Here is a 19,934-nt window from a genome sequence, read left to right as displayed (position 1 = left end):
CCCCTCCCCCAAGTGGCATCATGTGGCAGAGCCCTAAATGTATCTGCGCACACCATTGTGGCAGTGCCACCTGGTGGCCAGGAAAGGCAGAGCCCTGCAGGTATTCCCACCCCACCATTGCAGTAGTGACCCCTGGTAGATAAGACAGTGCATGCTGTGTGACCTTTGGTGGCCAGGTAGGTCAGTGGCCTGTGTGAATTGCCTCCCCCGACAACCATTGTGGCAGTGCCCCCTGGTGGCTAGGCCAGGCAGTGCCTTGAACATATTCCCCACCACCACCACTGCTGCAGTGATCTCGGGCGTCCAGTTGCGGTAGTGGCTTTTGTGCACCTCACCTGTTGGGCTGTGACCTCTGGTGGCCAGCTAACGCAGTGCACTCTGTGTGACCCCTGGTGGTCATTTAGGGCAGTGGCCTAGGTAAACCCCCACCACTGTGGCAGTGCCCTCTGGTGACTAGGCAAGGCAGTGCCCTGTGTGTACCACCCCCAGCGGAGCAGTGACCACTGGAGGCCTTGTGCTAAGAGGCACCACCTCTGGGTTAGGCACTAGGGCTGGTCATTCGGGTGTGGATGGGCCCACGCTGTCCCCAGAAGCTCTGGAATGGCTGCTGTTCTGGGCAGAGGACTCCACCTTGTATTTAGCTGCGATGCTCTGAGCACCTTTCCCCGCCCTGCCTGGCTCAAAAGCTTGTCTCTTGCCCCAAGAGAAGTTGTTCCAATAACAGATATTACTCTGAAACCAGATATTACCTCCCCGCCCCGTCTCTCGGCATTCTGGGACCATGTGAGCGGCCACCTTCACAGCCTGGGTTGCTCCCCAGCCCCCTTCCACCTGCCAACCCTCCCATCTTCCCCTGACCCCAACCTCCCAGGGCACCCCACCTGCAAACCCTAGGGAGCCTGGGGGCGGGGGGCTCCGGGCCGGGGAGGGGCCATAAGCTCAGTAACTGGGTGAGGCTGCCCCTGCTATAAGAAGCAGTGGGGGGGGGCAGGGAGAGCGGAATGAGGCAATGCATCATGGGAGATGTAGTGTCTCCCCTGCCTCCATCTCCCATCAGCCACTGCGGGCCCCGTAGCACCATGGGAGATGTAGTGTCTCCCCTGCCTCTAACTCCCATCAGTCACTGCGGGACCCGTAGCACCATGGGAGATGTAGTGTCTCCCCTGCCTCCAACTCCCATCAGCAGCTGCCCGGCCCGGCTCCGCCTTCCCATTTCTAGAGCGAGGCGCCGGCGGTGCGAGGCCGAACGCGGAAGCTGCCGTGACGCTGAGAAGGGCCCCCCCCCACGGGCCGCTCTGCACCATCCCCAGGGCGCCACGCGGGTGCAGGCTTCAGCTGGCTGCACTGCAGCCGGGACCCCCACACCGCTGCCCCTGCCAGGTGCCCCCAGTCTCAGTGCCGCCAGCGCCGCCCTTCTCCACTAGCTCCCCATCTCCCATCTATGGAAGCGGGGCAACCTCCGCCCCCTGTTCCCGTTGGGAATCCCTTGGAGCGGGGGGGGGGTGACTGAGAAATGTCACTTCCGGTCCCCGGGCACAGTGGGACTCTAATATTGGCGCACCGGGGCAACATAGCTTCCGGTCCCAGTTGCAGGTTGGACTCTAATAGCGAGAGCACTGGGGCAACATCACCTCCGGCCCCACGCCCCGCTGGGAGCTGCGTTTGCGGCTCTTGTGGGGTCGGCGTCGTCCAGGCGGGGCCCGAGGGTCGCCCTAGACCCCCCCCCCCCCCCAAGCTGCGGCCCGGCCCCATGTGGCTGTACTGCCCGTTCCCCAGGGGCTGGCCTGCTCGCGCGCACCAGGGTTTGCCCCGGCCAGGCCCTCTGGGGGCCCAGGCACGTGAAGGCCACGCGGCTGCCCTCCGAGCCAGAGCCCTGGGGAATCTCCCGCCACAAAGCCGGCCGCACAAACCAGCGTCCGGGCGCTGTGTGTTAGGGGTTGGGGCTCCTAAGGGCACCACGACAAGCAGCCATCAAAGGCGTGCGGGGGATTGGGGTCCAGTGTCGGCACCATCAGGAGGCTGGCTGCTCTGCGGGGCTTTGCCTTCACCGGCTCAAAGGCAGGAGTGTGTTGTCATCCACGGGTTACACCCTGGGAAACAGAGAACTCTTTCTAACAGCCCTTTACTAGCAGGGGCGTGTGTGTGTGATGGAGGCTTTACGGAGTAGGAAGCTACTTCGCTGCCTCACCCTGTTTGCTTTTCTTTTTCAAGAGCCTTCTCCCGAGGGCAAAGCATAGAGGTGCTCCATAAGGACAGAAAAGCCCTTGTTTCATAGTAAATCTGAAAATATGTGGCCAATAATCCTCCTTATGTGGAATCATATGGAAACTGACCCTTTAAATTAAAATGAAGACACTGGGTTTGATTGTTAATTATTCCTGCCCCCAGTAATAAAACTTTAAGGGATGCTCCAAATTATTAATCAATTGTTTATAAAATACATTTCATACTGAACTTGTTTTCAAGCAGTAACCAAAGCTCTGTGATGTTTATCCATTTTAAACAGTAATTATCCCATATTTACCTGGCTTCCAATGTGGGGCTCAAAATAGATCTTTGAATTAAAAAGCTTGTCTAACAACTGTGTAACTGTATCAAGTATTTTTCTCTTTAGACAAGGTTAAACCTTTTGATCTAGGAAGAGGACTAAAGCTGATCATGGCAGTGCTACATTTACTGTCTGTTCATTGACCTTGCACCACATCATTGCTTTGATACTATTAGGCCCATCCTTGCAGATGGTTATATATGGAAGTGCTGTTACCGAGTTGTAGGCTCAGACTCACAGCTGCAAAAATTAAGGTTCATGTGAGACAAGTTTAGCTTTCCTCCGCAGGTGAGTAAGAATCAAGGAGGCCATGTGACTAACTCAGGAGACACCTGGGAGGAAGGGACAGGCTCCTGGGGTACTCTCTGGGGAAAGGAATTCAGGTGGGAACCTAACTTTAGCTAAGTGGGTCTCAGGCAGGGCACATGCCTGAGAAGCTGTAGCTGGAGTGAGGAAGTAGCTGCAGGAGTGTGCTGTAAGGAGCAAAACTGGCTCTTGCAGGGAGGGAAGGAAGAGAAGCCCTCTCTGAGGAGAGCTGGGGCTCCAGATACCAGGAGAGAGACTGAAGTGAAGCCAGCTCTGGGAAGGAGGGCTGGGGACTCTTGACTCAAGGGAAGAGGAGTGTGTTTCAGTTCTGCAGGAAAGGCATGCAGTCAGGGCTGAAGGTCTGTGCTCAGCTTGGGACTGAGGTGGAGAAGTTGCAGGATTTATTAAAATGGACCCCAGAAGGGGAATGCTTTTATTATTTATCTAACTTGTGAGGACTTGTAAAGGGCCCTGAGCAAAAAAGGGAAACTGAGGCAGTGCTGTGCAGATTTACCCCAGGTCACAAGAGGGTGCTTTGGAGGCCACTAAACCTGCTACAGCCTGGGTTTCTAGGAAATGGTTCCTGATCAGCTGAGGTGCAGGTGGAGATAACTTCCCAATGGAGACAGATAGTAGTAATGTGTCTTCCCCAGCAGAGGTCTGGATCCAGGAAAGTATCCACCAGCTCTGAGTTAATTTCCTATTTCCCCCCACCGTCTCTTCTCTATTGTGTTGGTCAACACACACTTTCCCTGTCTGCCCTTGTCCTGTCTCCCTTCATAGGATGTGGGCAGGTGTGAATCCCGACAGGCTTAAGAACATAAGAATGGCCATACTGGGTCAGACCAAAGGTCCATCTAGCCCAGTATCCTGTCTTCCAACAGTGGCCAATGCCAGGTGCCCCAGAGGGAATGAACACAACAGGTAATCATCAAGGTAATTACGGAGACTTGGTGGGATAATATGCATGACTGCAATATTGGTATAGAAGGATACTGCTTGCTTAGGAAGAACAGGCAGGGAAAAAAGGGAGGAGGTGTTGCCTTATATATTAAAAATGTATACACTTGGAGTGAGGTTGAGATAGAAATAAGAGAGACTTATTGAAAGTCTCTGGGTAAGGATAAAAGGGGTAAAAAACAAGGGTGATGTCATGGTAGTGGTCTACTACAAACCACCAAACCAGGAAGAAGAGGTGAATGAGGCTTTTTTTAAACAACAAAATCATCCAAAGCACAGGACTTGGTGGTAATGGGGGACTTCAACTACCCAGACATCTGTTGGGAAAATAACACAGCAGGGCACAGATTATCCAACAAGTTCTTGGAATGTATTGGAGACATTTTTTTTATTTCAGAAGATGGAGAAAGTTAGTAGGGGGAGGCTGTTTTAGATTTGATTTTGACAAATAGGGAGGAACTGGTTGAGAATTTGAAAGTGGAAGGCAACTTAGATGAAAGTGATCATGAAATGGTAGAGTTCATGATTCTAAGGAATGGTAGGAGGGAGAACAACACAATAAAGACAATGGATTTCAAGAAGGCAGACATTAGCAAACTCAGGGAGTTGGTAGGTAAAATCCCATGGGAAGCAAGTCTAAGGGGAAAAACAATTGAAGGCAGTTGGCAGTTTTTCAAAGAGACATTATTAAGGGCACAAAAGCAAATTATCCCACTGTGTAGGAAAGATAGGAAGTATGGCAAGAGACCACCCTGGCTTAGCCAGGAGAACTTCAATGATCTAAAACTCAAAAAAGAGTCCCACAAAAAGTGGAAACTTGGTCAAATTACAAAGGATGAATATAAACAAATAACACAAATATGTAGGGACAAAATTAGAAAAGTCAGGGCACAAAATGAGATCAAACTAATGAGGGACATGAAAAGAAACAAGAAAACATTCTACAAATACATTAGAAGCCAGAGGAAGACCAAGGCAGAGTAGGCCTGTTACTCAATGAGGGGGGAAAGACCATAACAGAAAATGTGGAAATGGCAGAGATGCTTAATGATTTCAGTTTTCACCAAGAAGGTTGGTGGTGTTTGGACGTATAACATATTGAATGCCAGTGAAAATGAGGTAGGATCAGAGCCTAAAATAGGGAAAGAACAAGTCAAAAATTACTTAGACAAATTAGATGTCTTCAAATCACCAGGGCCTGCTGAAATGTATCCTAGAATACTCAAGGAGCTGACTGAGGAGATGTCTGAGCCATTAGCAATTATCTTTGAAAAGTCAGGGAAGACGGGAGACGTTTCAGAAGACTGGAAAAGGGCAAAATATAGTGCCCATCTATAAAAAGGGAAATAAGGACAACCCGGAGAATTAAAGACCAGTCAGCTTAGCTTCTGTACCCGGAAAGAAAATGGAGCAAATAATTAATCAATTTACAAACATCTAGAAGATAAGGTGAAAAATAAGTCAGCATAAACTTGTCAAGAACAAATCGTGTCAAACCAGCTTTCTTTGACATGGTAAGAAGCCTTGTGGATGGGGGGGAAGTGGTAGATGTGGTGTATCTTGACTTTAGTACTTGACTTGATTTGGTACTGTCTTACGTGACCTTCTCAAAAACAAACTTGGGAAATACAACCTAGATGAAGCTACTATAAGGTGGGTGCATAACTGGTTGGAAAATTGTTTCCAGAGAGTAGTTATCTGTGGTTCACAGTCATGCGGGATGGGCATAACGAGTGGGGTCCTGCAGGGATCGTTTCTGGTTCTGTTCCATATCTTCATCAATGATTTAGATAATGGCACAGAGAGCACACTCATAAAGTTTGCGGACGATGCCAAGCTAGGAGGGGTTGCAAGTTCATTGGAGGATAGGATTAAAATTCAAAATGATCTGGACAAACTGGAGAAATGGTTTGAAGTAAACAGGATGAAATTCAATAAGGACAAATGCAAAGTACTCCACTTAGGAAGGAACCATTAGTTGCACACATACAAAATGGGAAATGACTGCCTAGGAAGGAGTACTGCAGAAAGGGATCTGGGGGTCAAGTGGATCACAAGCTAAATATGAGTCTACAGTGTAATGCTGTTGCAAAAAAAGCAAACATCATTCTGGGATGTATTAGCAGGAGTATTGTAGGCAAGACACGAGAAGTAATTCTTCCGCTCTACTCTGCGCTGATTAGGCCTCAGCTGGAGTACTGTGTCCAGTTTTGGGTGCCACGTTTCAGGAAAGATGTGGACAAATTGGAGAAAGTCCAGAGAAGAGTAACAAAAATGATTAAAGGTCTAGAAAACATGACCTATGAGGGAAGACTGAAAAAAATGGGTTTGTTTACTGTGGAGAAGAGAAGACTGAGAGAGGACGTAACAGTTTTCAAGTACATAAAAGGTTGTTACAAGGAGGAGGGAGAAAAATTGTTGTTCTTAACCTCTGAGGATAGGACAAGAAGCAATGGGCTTAAATTGCAGCAAGGGTGGTTTAGGTTAGACATTAGGAAAAACTTCCTAACTGTCAGAGTGGTTAAGCACTGGAATAAATTGCCTCGGGAGGTTGTAGAATCTCCATCACTAGGGATTTTTAAGAGCAAGTTGGATAAACACCTGTCAGGGATGGTCTAGATAATACTTAGTCCTGCCTTGAGTGCAGGGGACTGGACTAGATGACTTCTTGAGGTCCCTTCCAGTTCTATGATTCTATAAAGTGATCCATTCCCTGTCGCTCATTCCCAGCTTCTGGCAAACAGAGGCTACAGACACCATCCCTTCCCATTCTGGCTAATAGCCATTGATGGACCGATCCTCCATGAATTTATCTAGTTATTTATTGAACTCTGTTATAATCTTGGCCTTCACGACATCCTCTGGCAAAGAGTTCCGCAGGTTGACTGTGTGTTGTATGAAGAAATACTTCCTTTTGCTTGTTTTAAACCTGCTGCCTATTAATTTCATTTGGTAACCCCTAGTTCTTGTCTTATGAGAAGGAGTAAATAATCCTTCTTATTTACTTTCTCCACGCACGTCATTATTTTATAGACCTCAATCATATTCCCCCTTAGTTGTCTCTTTTCCAAACTGAAAAGTTAATTTCTCCTCATACGGAAACCATTACATACCCCTAATCCTTTTGTTGCCCTTTTCTGAACTTTTTCCAATTCCAATATATCTTTTTTTGAGATGGGGTGACCGCATCTGCACGCAGTATTCAAGATGTGGGCATATCATGGAGTTATATAGAGGCAATATAATATTTTCTGTCTTATTATCTATCCCTTTCTTAATGATGCCTAACATTTTGTTCACTTTTTTGATTGCCGCTGCACATTGAGTGGATGTTTTCAGAGAACTCTCCACAATGACTCCAAGATCTCTTTCTTGAGTGGTAACAGCTAATTTAGACACCATCGTTTTATATGTATAGTTGGGATTATGTTTTCCAATGTGCATTACTTTGCATTTATCAACATTGAATTTCATCGGCCATTTTGTTGCCCAGTCACCCAGATTTGTGAGATCCTTTTGTAGCTTTTCACAGTGCGCCTGGGACTTAACTATCTTGAGTAGTTTTGTATCATCTGCTAATTTTGCTTGGTCTTGGGAGCTTGCAATATGGGAGGATGGGGAGGGGTGGAAGAGAATCATGCTGGGTCCTGGGAGTCAGAGCGCTGGGGGGAAGGTGGTGTGAGTACCAGCCAGCACAGCAGCTGCCCCGCACTGTCCAGCTCCAGCTTCCGGCCTCCGACCTGGACAGGGGGTGGGGGGAAGGAAGCGGTGCTGGCACTAAACTGAGGAGCAGGGACCAAGGCCATGGAGACAGGTGGGGGGGGGGCAGGGGGCCGGCACAGCCCCCACAACTCTAGCCCACTTCAGCCCACCCCCCGCACTAGGAAGGGGCTGGCACTGCCCCTGCTGGCCATTGGGTGTCACTGCTCTTCTATAGGAAACTCACTCTATGCATTACCTTGACTGGCCAGCAGGCGGGGCAATGCTTGTGGGGCCCAGGGGCACAGCAATGAAGGGGCCATGGCCCCATCAGTTTTAAAAGGGAGGGCTCTGCTGTTTCCGTGGATACCTCTCATGTCACCTTGGCTCTGCTGCAGGCCTAGGTAAGGAATGGGTTTGGGTTGCTGGTTAAAGACTTCCCCTGACCCCCATCCCGTACCCAGTCTGCAGGAGGGAAGGGCTGGCATGAGAGCCGTGTAAACAATCATCATGTCAAAACTGTGGTGTTCGCAGGATTTCTCTGCCCTGTGCAGACAGCAAGCTGGAAGCATCATTCTCAGGATAGGGGGCTAGTCAGGTGCTGGATGAGATAACACACTCAGCCATCTTGGAGAGACGCTCGGTGGAGGATGTGGAATCTGAAACTGGCTCCAGAGGAGCCTGGAGACCAGGAGCTTAAGGGATCACACAGTGAGGGTGAGTGAGCAGTGTTCAGCACAGCAGGGCCTGGGGGATGACATGACAGCCTCACACTTGGGCAGTGCAACATCATCCCTCTAACGCCCGACATGTGGGTCACATTATCTTCCCTGGTGTTCTGTGTTGCCACTTTTCTGCCCTTCTAACGGGAGAGGGTGCGTGGGTGTGTTTTGAATGAGTAGTTGTGGCTACTTCCATAAAGGTTTGGGTTTGTTTTAAGGCAGTCACTTCGTGTGAACAAATACAGCTGAGCTGGGTTCCGGTAATTCACACTGCTAGCTTGGAGATCCTGAGTGACTGGGCACCACATTGAGTATGAAACTGGAGAACAATCATCCCTTTCTTTAGAGGACCAGAGCTTTCTGTGCAGGCATGGGCTGAGGGTGTGGAGAGACCTGGGGGGCTGTAGGTACCCTAAAAGTGATGAGCATTTTAGGCCCTGGGTAGGCTGGAGAGGAATAGAGAAGGGGGTTCCAATAAGCAGCAGCCAGGTGACACGTGTGTGTTTGTCAGTTGCCATGCACCAGTTCTGGCCTAGCTTACAAGTGTTCTCGCTTTCTCTTTTCAGTTCCTAATGACATTGGGTAGATGACAGAATGGCCAACCTGTGGCAGAGACCAAAAGAAGGAGCGGCCACCTGAGCCCATCCCTGGGGTTGGAAACCAGACAGTGATCTGCAGAAATTTGCTTAAGTTAAGTATAGAGGGCTGCAAAGACTCTTGTCTGTGGAGAGAATTTGTTATGTTAGCCTGGGGTGGGTCCCTGTGTAAAGGCCTCTTCCTCTAAATGCGGCCCAGTAAGCTTGGGGAAGGCCTTTGTGCCCTCTCAGGGAGATGTCAGCTGCTATGGAGTCTTCCTGAAGGACAGTATCTTTGTAGAGAGCCACTTGCCTGTAACCAGAGATGCTCAAGTCTCTTCCTTCTACATCACTGGGTGAAATTCCCTGGTCACAGCACTTTAGTCTTTCCCTCTACTGACTGTGGCCTGCTTCAGAGGTCATCAGAGGGGTGCCCAAGAGTAGGCCCTGGCCCATGTCTCCACTAACCAGGGAGCACAACCGAGGGCAGGTGAAGGGTCCACGGCTCTGTACAGTACGCTGGACTGACCTGCTGTAGCCCAGGTCCTTGGTCCTGCCAGCCATGGTCACTGTTCCCCAGGGTCTCTGCTGGCACTGGGGCCTGGTTCCCCACCCAGGTGGCTCTTATGGGCTGCGAGCAGTCGAAGGGTGGCAGCCGGGAGCTGAGGAGCAGTCACAGCCCCAAGCAGCAGGAGGACAAGACCGGGCAGCACTGTGGCTGCCCGCACCATGGCACCAGCTGGTGCAGCAGCCGCCCCGCCTGGCTCTGGCTTCTGGCCTCTGACCTGGGCAGGGGCGTGGCCTTGGCAGGAGGGAGGCAGGGCTGACATTTCAGTGAGGAGCTGCAGGGAGTGGGGCCACAGAGAGCAGCAGGGACTCATGGCGAGAGGAGGGCGCAGCTGCCACAATTTTCTGTCTATTCCACCGCAGCCCCCCATTGGGAAGAGGCTGGCGCTGCCCCTGCTGGCCACAGCTTGTCACTACTCCTCTCTGGGAAACACTCTTCGTGCATTTCCCCATCTGGCCACCGGGTGTCACTGCTCCTCCAGGGGAAAGAGTCTGTGCATTACCCCGACTGGCCACCGGGTGTCACTGCTGCTCAATGGGGAAGACTCAGTGCATTACCGCGACTGGCCACTGTGTGCCACTGCTGGTCCAGGGGAAACACGTGCTCCCCAGGGAGGGGGAGGAGTTGATTGGCAGGGCACCGGGCGTGAGGCACTGGAGGGGTGTGGGAGCTGGCTGTCATTGGGTGCTAAGCACCCAATACATTTTCGTAAGTGCTCCAGCCCTGGAGTACTTACGAAATCGACGGCTATCAGTGCAGGTGCTGAGTTTGTCCTTCCTTTACTTCTTCTGTCCAGAGTGCTGGCCAACATGCTCGGTCTCCTTGCCTGGTCTTCTACAGCCTCCCTGCAGAGACGTGTGCCCTGTGCGTGTCCTGTGGTGATTTAGGCATGGGTGTCGATAGCGGTCTGTGCAGATCTGCAGTGTGTGTGTGGGGAGAACTTACAGCTACTGCTGTCTCTAATGCATGCCTTTAGAACAGCGGGCCCTGATGCAGCGTGGGAGTTGTAGTCTTCTCTTACCTTTGTTTTCAGAATGTGGTGCCCTGTGCGGTACCTGGTGCAGCTGGAGGTGTGATCAGTGATTTATCTATATGCTGCTTTTAGGTATTCTTAGGCAACCTGTAGCTCACTCTCAGGGAGTGAATTACGTGACTGAACATTTGGAGAAAAGCAGTCACTCAGTCAGCTTCTTGGGGCAGGGATGGGTGGTTCCCACTCCAGGCACCAGTATACATGTGCTAGTTTACTCAGCTGACCCCCAGTGGGAGTGGAAGTGGTGGATAATGGAAAGACATCCGGGGTGGAAAGATTCTGGGACAGAGAGACCCCTTGTCACACCCTGTATGGTGCAACCCCATCAAGTGATGAAGGACTGTGACCTGGGCTAAAGTCCCAGATGTGGAGCTGTTTGCCCTACTGATGGCTCAGGTCCCTGTGCAGACCCAGGAGGGATTGGGTGTGGGGGTAGTTGGGGTTCTCCAGGATATCATTCTGGGGAATGACTATCACTCTGAGACAAAATTCAGTCCCAGTTTCTGTACCAGCTGAGGATTCGAACCAAGCAAGCCAGAAGGCTTAGAAAGGAGGTGGGGATGACAATGCAAATAGCTTGGTTGGCAGGGAGAAGGAGGGGTTTTTCCCCCTTGCTTTCAGCACACAAGAAAGGCTGTTAAGCTCAGGACACACAGCCTACTCTCACTGGGGAAGTAGAGGCAGAGCTGATCATGGTGGTAGCTGAAACCCCAGCTGAGCATGGAGAGACAAGGGAAGGGAAGGATGACCGCCAGACATGTTTGCCCTCTCCAGGAGTGGGAGAAGCCCCAGAGAAGGTAAAGCAGCTGGAAGGTCACTGCTGGTAACAAAGACACTGAGTTGGAGTGTGGCCATGGCCATGGTAGGTTCTCTTAACCAAGAGAAACTGAACCACAGCCCTCCAGGCAGGGGGTGGAGGAAGGGAAGCTGAGAGAGGACTGTCCTGGGGGTGAGGGCAACAGGTTAACTCCAAGAGGGGAAATGGGCTCCCTGCATATGCACAGCCCTGGGGTTGGGACATGACTCCAGAGCGGGCCAGTCAATGTGCAGGACCACCCTGCACACCTGCCTCACCAGATCCTTGGAAACCAGAACCCCAGACATATGGCTGGGTTAAGACCAAATGCTTAAGGGGTCGCTTTCTACACCAGCCTTTAGGTCAGGGCACCCCAGGCTGCAGCCAAGATGGCTGACACATGGAAGAATGTGGTGTTACTGCCCTCCTTACTCCCTGGCAGATGGGGCGGAGGGAATGGCATTCCAGCTCCAAACCCAAAGATTTTGGGGTGGCAAAAGGGGATGGGGCACAATGAAAACTCCCCATGTACACCCTGCTAGTGTCATCGACCAGACCAGACCTAAGGGAGGACATGACACTGTGCTGAATTGTGTCTTGAAAACTGTGAGCTTGATTGATTAGCAACTAAGCTATAAGAATCTTGGAAGTTCCTGGTAGGACAGCTACCAAGGAGACTGGAAAGATGCTGACATCTATGGATAACATTTGGGATTCAGAGTTCCCCAGGTCCTTGGTTAATGTGACCCTGCTCAGTTCGGTCTCAAAGGGGGAAGAGCTATGATGAAGTGGGGATTTTTTGGTAATAATTTTATGAATTCTGTGTGTGCCTCAGTTTACCCCATATGCTGCATTGTTACCCAGTGGTATGAAAAATGATTTTTTGCTCTCAAGGCAGGCTAAGAGACACAAGTGTGGATGTCACCTAGCTTTCTGGGCCTTATTCCCCATACCAATGGAGCAGTTGAGAAGAAGATGGCAAACTGAATTGTTCAGGCATTGACACCTAGCAACAAATGACCCAGAGGGAGAAGCTGTCCTGGAGTCATTCAGCCCGGGACCGGGACTTGATCTCTGCCTTTCGAGACTGTCCCGCCCAATTCGGAACAGGCGGTCACTCTGTTGTCAATGCTCTGAATGTCACTGCAAATGCTTGGTGAGGTGCCTTAATCCCTGAAGTGTGGACAAGTCCATATCAGGAGTCTCTCAGCTGGATTTGCTGAACGCTGCTCCTGGTGTGAAGCAGGAGTGCTGAAGGCCCAGAGGTCCAGTCACAGGAGGCAGTGAAGCCGTGTGATGACCCTGGAGGAAGGAGTGAGACCTCTGGGGAGGGGTCTGGCATATCAAAGGGCTTCCTGAGAGACTGTTCCAAAGCCAGAGTGTAGCACCAATCGTATGGATCCATGGCAGTAGGGGAGGTGACATCAGGGCAGATCTGTGCAGTGACCGTTGCTTGCTGCAACAGGAGGTGATCTGAGGGGTCTGTCCAGGTAACCCCAGCCCTGGGCTTTCTGCCATGGCTTAGCTGGCCCCTTTGGCTCCTCTTCCTCCCAAGGAGACACTAAGATGGGTTTCTGCCATTACCACCCCCCCATCACCGCCACACACACACTTTTGAGACCCTGCAGGTAGGGCTGGAAGCCTGGGGTCCCTTGTGTATTGGGGGGTGGGATGGGGAAGAGCAGAGAGAGGCTGGAAGGACCCTGAGCTCTGAGCCTGGATTTCCAGTTATTGTTTTACAAGGTGGGTGAGGTAATATCTTTTATTGGCCCAGCTTCTTTTGGTGCGAGAGACCAGTCCAGACCAGCTATCCCACTTGGCACTGAGCCAATCAGGCTCTTTCTGTGCAAATACTGTCCCTGGGTACTGTGGGTACTGGCCACACCTTGTTTGCTCTGTGCAGCATCCTTCATTTGTGTACTCATATGCCAAAGCAGGTGGATGGGGCAGCGGCAGGCTGCATGGAGCTGGGACCTCACCGCCCTGCAGCTACCAGTTCTCCCTGCGCCCTCCAGCAGCAGTTCACATGGAATGTTTGGATCAGAGGCGGACAGCCCTGGTGTGAACATGAGCGGGGGAGCCTCCGTGGGGGAGCCCAGTCTCCTGGGCAGGCTGGCTGAGTTGTGGGACACTGCTGCATTCTGACACCTCCCCTGGCGGAAAACATGGAAAACCAATTCTGTTATTTACTATTAGCCTTTCTTAGCATGAAATACCAACCAAAATACACCTGCAAAGAGCTCCGGGTGCCTGACCAATTTGTTAGGGTTCCAACAGGAGGGATAGCTCAGTGGTTTGAGCATTGGGCTGCTAAACCCAGGGTTGTGAGTTCAATCCTTGAGGGGGCCATTTAGGGATCTGGGGCAAAAATTGGGGACTGGCGCTGCTTTGAGCAGGGGGTTGGACTAGATGACCTCCTGAGGTCCCTTCCAACCCTGATATTCTATGAACAGCTAATGGTGCCCACCTGGCAGGAAAGCATCATCCCCCACACAATGAATGAACTCAGGCAATAAATCAAAGCTGCAAAACAGCCCTGCTAGCCAGCCAGGAACAACCCTCAACCCTCCCCCATAACTCTATCAAATAAAGAAAGACCCATTAGGCTCTGGTGAAGGGGCTGGTCCCTTCTCCTGTACCGGGGAGCCATACAGGGCCTTTCTGATTAGAAACCAGGACAGAGAGCTCTGGAGGTAGGTGGATATTGGTTGGGTTAGAGCACATGCAGTGGGAGCATGCCAACTGCTGCACCACTTCATAGGGTTGCCTGCCCTGCTCTAGTCCTGCTGGCACAGGGTTGGGGGGACTTTATCTAGGCCATGCAAGCAGGGAGGGAAAGCCTCTCTAAACTCACACTACCCACCTGCGTGAAGGCCAGGCAGAGTATGGCTCTTGTTGTTTATTCCCCACTGTGGAAGGAGAATGTGGCCTGTGTCTCAGAGAGTTTGCTTTATTTTGCACCAGAAAACTTGTGAATTACCTGCAACTATAGGGAGGCCTTTCCTGCCTTGGCCAAGGACTACTGCTGAGGTCTGATTAGTTCTGCACCCCTCTGGCACACTGCTTCGGTCTGAAAAGTGTAGTGCTCGTAGGGGCAGACAGCCTTGGTGTGTGTGTGTACGACAGAAATACAATTGATTGTTGTGACTGTGACTCTGAGCAAGCAGGGAAAAGCCTTAAAAATTAAAACTGTCACTGCCCTAGGAATGTGTGTGTGTTTTCACTTTCACTTTCAGTTGAGAGCGGCTGGGTGCACGGAGAATGTTTCGATTCCCATAAAATTGCTGTACTTTATCCAGCAATAGTTGTCTGAACAGACTGGAGTCAGACATGCCCGGGGGCAATGCAGCTGTAGCTGGAAGCCCATCCCTGTAAGATCCAGCAGGCAGGTGAGTGTCAGCCCTCAATTGCTGTGGGTGATGGCTCTGTTATTCTTCATAGGAGCTGTTCCTATGGGCGGGAGTCCATCTGGGGCTCTCAGTTACCTACTTTCGGTATTGCTGCAGAAATGTTTAAAATGCTCAGAGACCTTTGGGGCCCTTTTCCGTTACCCTGTAACACAGACTGAAATAGTGTCTGTTTATTCGCTCTTCTGCATGATTTCCTGAAATTAGAGACGGCAGAGGAGTGTGTGCTCTCTCCTTCTCTGGTGACTGTGTGTATTTGCCATCAGCTCACTCCACTGAAGTTCTGCTCTAAGAGACTAGAAGAAGGGAAATGCCGTAGGCCAGATTCAATAAGGCTGGTGCAGGGAGGGGTCAATTCCAGCATGTTGGGCCCAGGGCTGGATTAACTTTTTTGGGCCCGGCACCAAACATATTTGTGGGCCCCCACTGGGGAATAGGGCATGTGATGGGGGACGGTCTGCAGAGCGAGGGGCCAGTTGGGGGCAATGAGGCGCAGTGGGAGTGGCCCCACTCAGTCCAGCACGAGGGCACTGTTTACAAATTCACAACTGTTAGACACACACTGGCCCACCCAGCCCTGCGCTGCCAGTGTGCCCCTTCCACACTGACCCCCTGCCCAGTGCCCTGCCCTTATGCCCAGCACCCCCTCACCCAGAGACTTCCCCCACAGATCCCAATGCCCCCGGAACCCCTATGCCCAGCACCCCCTGCCCAGAGACTCCTCCTGCTGACCTCCCACCACAACTGCACAGCACCCTACATGTCATACCCCCTGCCTAGCTCCCCCACCTACAGATCCCCTACTGTCCAGCACCCCCCCACAGTCCCACCATCACAGCTGTACAGTGCCCCATATTCCTGAGGGAATTCTGCATCAAATTCTGTGCATAATATTTCAAAATTCTGCCTTTTTTTTTTTTTTACAATAAATAAATGTGGAAGCTCCACCATGGCAGTGAGGAACACAGGCCACTGGCTGCATGGAGGTGGGAGAATACCCCGCAGCCTCCCCCGCCTCCCCTGGGACAGGGACTTGGCAGTGAGGCTGAACCTGACCCTGACCCAGCACAAGGGCCAGGCCTGCCACAGAAACACCCTGGGGCCCTGCCCCTTTTGCGCTAGGCACACCAGATGTGGGCAGGGAGGCTCAGCCTGGCAGCAGGATCCAAGTGCAGAGGGACTTTAGTGTGGGGGGATCCCGATGGGGGTAAGACGGTTCTGTGTGGGGCAGTCTGAGTGCAGGCAGCTCAGTGGATCCAGGTTCCAGGTGCAGGAGCAATGGGAGTCTGCAGGGGGGGCCAAGTGAAAGTGGTTGGAGCTCAGCAGGGTGTGTGTGTGTGTGTGTGTGTCTGGGTGCAGGGGAGGTGGGGGTCCAGGTGTAGATGGTTGGGGCTCAGTGGGGAGGGTGTCTGGGGGGGCTCATCGGGGTGGTACAGATGCAGGGGAGGTGGGGCTTGTCAGGGTAAGGGTTTGATGGGCCTGCTTAACAGGGGAGCCCCAGCTGCTGTCAAGGGGCTCCGCATGCTAGGCCCCCGTTTCCCCCATCCCCTTCTCTTCCCCATCCCATGCCCCTTCCCTACCATTCCATCTCATTTCCATCTGACCCCTGCCTCTTCCCCCTGCCCCTGCCCCCGCTTCCCCTATCCCCTTTTCTTCCCCATCCCATGCCCCTTCCCCACTGCCCCATCTCCTCTCCACCCCACCCCCTTCATCCCCACTACCTCTTCTCCATCCCATGCCCCTTTCCCACCACTCCATCTCCTTCCCACCTCACCCCCTTTGTCCCCACTGCCTCTTCCCCCCACCCCTGCTTCCCCCATCCCCTTCTCTTCCCCATCCCATGCCCCTTCCCCACCACTCCATCTCATTCCCATCTGACCTCTGCCTCTTCCCCTTGCCCCCGCTTCCCCTATTCCCTTCTCTTCCCCATCCCATGCCCCATCTCCTCTCCACCCCATCCCTGTTTTAGGGAGCAGCCAGCTTTGTCTGTCTCTCTTAGTGTTGCGTTCTTGTGTGTTCTGAATTCCTAGAAGAAAAGTTATATTGCTATTTAACTTCTCTCTGTGTGTGCTGTGAACACAACACATGCCACCGTAACCTGGATTCCTGGTAAACCCTCTGCCATTGGAAACCCTTACAGGGCAGCGGCTGGCAGAAATCAGCGTGGGCCTTGGAGGAGAGCTGGAAACATAGGCAGCAGCCTCTCCAGAGTTAAGTCTGCAGCAAAGTTTTTGTTTAAAGACAGCTTTTGCATCTTCTCTAAATTCCAAAAAATAAGTCAGCTCTGCCGAAGGTCGGGGTGAGATTGTGTTTGTGGGGAAATGTGGAGTTATTTGGACAAGGCATTGCAGAGCTGGAGCACCTGACAAATGAGCTGATTTCAACACCCACTAGCCTTCAAATGCTTTTTTTACTCACATCATAGGAATAAAAGGAGTCCCCTCCTGTGACTCCCCTGATCCGCAAGGGAGGGACAGCCTGATCCCTGTGGTAGGGGCTCAGTGACTCAAGCTAGGACCAATGGGCTCTGAGCTCATTGCATGCGGTGTCTCCATCTAGACCCCTGCTTGCTGCAACAGGAGGCGATCTGAGGGGTCTGTCCAGGTAACCCCAGCCCTGGGCTCTCTGCCATGGCTTAGCTGGCCCCTTTGGCTCCTTTTCCTCCCAAGGAGCCACTGAGATGGGTTTCTGCCATTACCACGCCCCCCCCCCCCCCCAACACACACGTTTGAGACCCTGAACATGACACTCTTCAACTGAGGGTTTACAATAAAATTTTAGGTAAAGCACTGAGGGAAATGTCACTCCAGATACGCTATATTTCCATGTGTGTTTCAATAAAAAAATAATGTTTGAAAAGACAAAAGCCATCTGGCAGCATGAAGGATTGAGTAACTGCGTGAAGGAGAGAAACTATGCGGTAATGAAGCAGTATGTTTCCCCACACTCCTTCCTGCTTTTTAAAAACCAGAACATGTGGTGAATCCATCTAGTGTCTGGATGCATGTTGGCCAATATTGTCTCATGTTTCCTTGGGGTTCCCCCTTGGTTTGTCTGGCAAGTGTGCTACACGCTGAAGGAAAGGAGACGCATAAATCACGCCACTGGACTCCCACTGCTGAGATCTACTGTGTCGGTGTGAGGGAATGCAACCTGTGTTCACACCCTACACACCATTGTAATAATCTTTGTACAAAATATGCCTTGTGAGGTATCTTCTGAAAAAATCTCGCTGGTCAGTAATATCCTGGTGAAATGTTTGTAGCAACATTACACGTAAAGTTATGACATCCCCCTGTATTATGTTAGCACGTTCAAAACCACAGAGACCTGCCTAGGCAAAAGTTGTTAAAGAGATCCATCTTAAACAAAGGAATGTGTGGTTATCTCCATTTACAAAGTAGTGTTGCGTGTCTGAGTTAGTGACTCAAGATTGTTGAATATCAGGCTCAATTGGAATTATTTAATCTAAGATTATCAACCAGAGATTAGTACAGCACTATACAGAATACAGAAAGCAATAGATACATTGCCACCCTTTGTTTGCAGACCAAGAGCTGGATCTGTGTTTCCGCTTCACTGTATCCGGAAGGAGGCTCAGTTTTCTTTCCCCAACTAAGACCCCATGCCATTTTTCATGGTGTGCACAGGGTCAGTGCTCTGGAACTGCTCTCAGTGAAGTTCAAACAGGACCCTCTTGTACATAGGCACTGACTCCATGGGTGCTCCAGGGCTGTGATTAGTAAAACATTAAAACAAGTTTATTAACTACAATGAAATAGATTTTAAGTGAGTACAAGTAATGAGTACAAGTCAGAAATGGTTACAAGAAAAATAAAGACAGAAAACTGACTAACGTCTAGTTTAACAAACTATATTAGATTCAAGACAAGTTTTTCACCTATGCTTTCAGCAGTCTTATAGACCAATTTCTTTAAGTCAGGACCCCTTCCCTATAGTCCAACAGTTGCTTCCTATGTCTTTTCAGGTGTAGAAAATGTGATTGGCAGGGAGAGAGAGAGAGAGAGAGAGGGAGGGAGGGACCCTAGAGTTGTCTACCCCTCCTTTTTATAATCCCGTCCCCCCTTTGAAAAGCATTTCCAGCTGGGAGCAAGGTGACAGGCAGTCTGTGTGGATGGAAACTCCATGCTTTTTCTTTGCCAGGATGTAGATTTTTGTCTCTCCCCCTTCCGTGCCAAAGAGTGGCCACTTAGCAGGTAACGGTCCATCAGCCTTGTTTTCACCTGGCTGAGGCATCAGCTTGCCCTTTATCTCTGAGGAAGTAGTTTGGCCACTCCCCAGATTTACCTAGAAAACATATTTTTAGTTATGATTTTAGTTTATGTTGATAATTTAACATAAAACACTCCTACACACATTTTGCCATGATATGATTGATCAGCAAATGATAAGTTTTTAAATGACACCTCAGAAGGCATACCTTGTACAAACATTATTGCAATGGTGTGTAGGGTGTGCACGTGGGGTTGTTTTCTGTCAGTACCTTAGCATTAACTATTTCACCCATTTTAGCCACTGGGATAGGGAAGGGGGTGGGTGGGAAGTCCTGAAGGTGAAGTGGTGGTAGCGGAAGGGAAGGAATGCTGAGGGAAGACAGGAGGAGACCCACAAAGTAAGGGAAGAGAAAAAGAAAAAGGAAGATGGGGAAGAAAAAGAAAGAAAGGACAGAGAGAATGGTGGTGAGCATTTTCCCCATTGAGTGATGGTGAGCGTGATAACAAGGCCTTGAAGAAGTAACACACTGATGATAATGAACAGTGAATTCACTCTGTAAAGGCTGCATTCTGCTCTCAGTCTCCCATTGGGGTTGATGGGGGCACCACTTTGGAATGAGGAGAGTGGTGAGCCCTAAATGGATGCCCTGGCACAGAGATCATAATAAAAATGGAATTTGGCTCCCTGCACAGAATGAGTTTAACACCCTGAGGCTAGAGGGAGGTGTAGTGGGCTGGGAGCCAGGAGATCATGTGGTTTAGTCTCACCTCTAGTGTTAACGTTCCTCTGCACTTCACAATCTTCGGGCTTGTCTTCACTACCAGGGTAAGTCGACCTAAGTTACACTACTCCAGCTGTGTGAATAACCAGAGGGAGCAAAGCAAAAGGGGTGTGTGCTAAGCCCTGCCCCTCCCTCGGAGACAGACTGCAGGAATGTGCTTAGGTCTGCTAGTGATTCCGGAGCCGAGGGAGGATAAGTGCTCCTCTGCCCAACTTGGGTGTGGGGCCCAATCGGGGCTCAGGGGCTGCCTAGTGTCACACAAAATAATCGTTAGCCCAGGGGCTAGAGAGACTCACCTGGAAT

The 19,934-nt window shown here is 50.9% G+C and overlaps 1 protein-coding gene across 4 annotated transcripts in view; it reads left to right on the top strand.

Annotated features, from left to right (window-relative positions):
• The first annotated feature begins 1,195 nt into the window (after nt 1-1,195).
• Nucleotides 1,196-19,934, top strand: part of LOC102936502 (butyrophilin subfamily 1 member A1) — a 54,068-nt gene continuing 35,329 nt past the window's right edge. The window contains exons 1-2 of one of the 4 annotated variants that reach the window (XM_043543924.1): nt 1,196-3,778; nt 8,802-14,596. The gene's annotated coding sequence lies outside the window, so the exon portion shown is untranslated. Of the gene's footprint in view, nt 3,779-8,801; nt 14,624-19,934 lie in introns of those variants that run through there. The other 3 variants (XM_043543925.1, XM_043543922.1, XM_043543923.1) reach the window with 3 other exon arrangements.

The sequence above is a fragment of the Chelonia mydas genome, chromosome 3 (assembly GCF_015237465.2).
Source record: "Chelonia mydas isolate rCheMyd1 chromosome 3, rCheMyd1.pri.v2, whole genome shotgun sequence".
Classification (NCBI taxonomy): Eukaryota; Metazoa; Chordata; order Testudines; family Cheloniidae; genus Chelonia; species Chelonia mydas.
The sequence above is the reverse complement of the archived record's forward strand: the minus strand, read 5'-3'. Positions and strand labels throughout refer to the sequence as shown.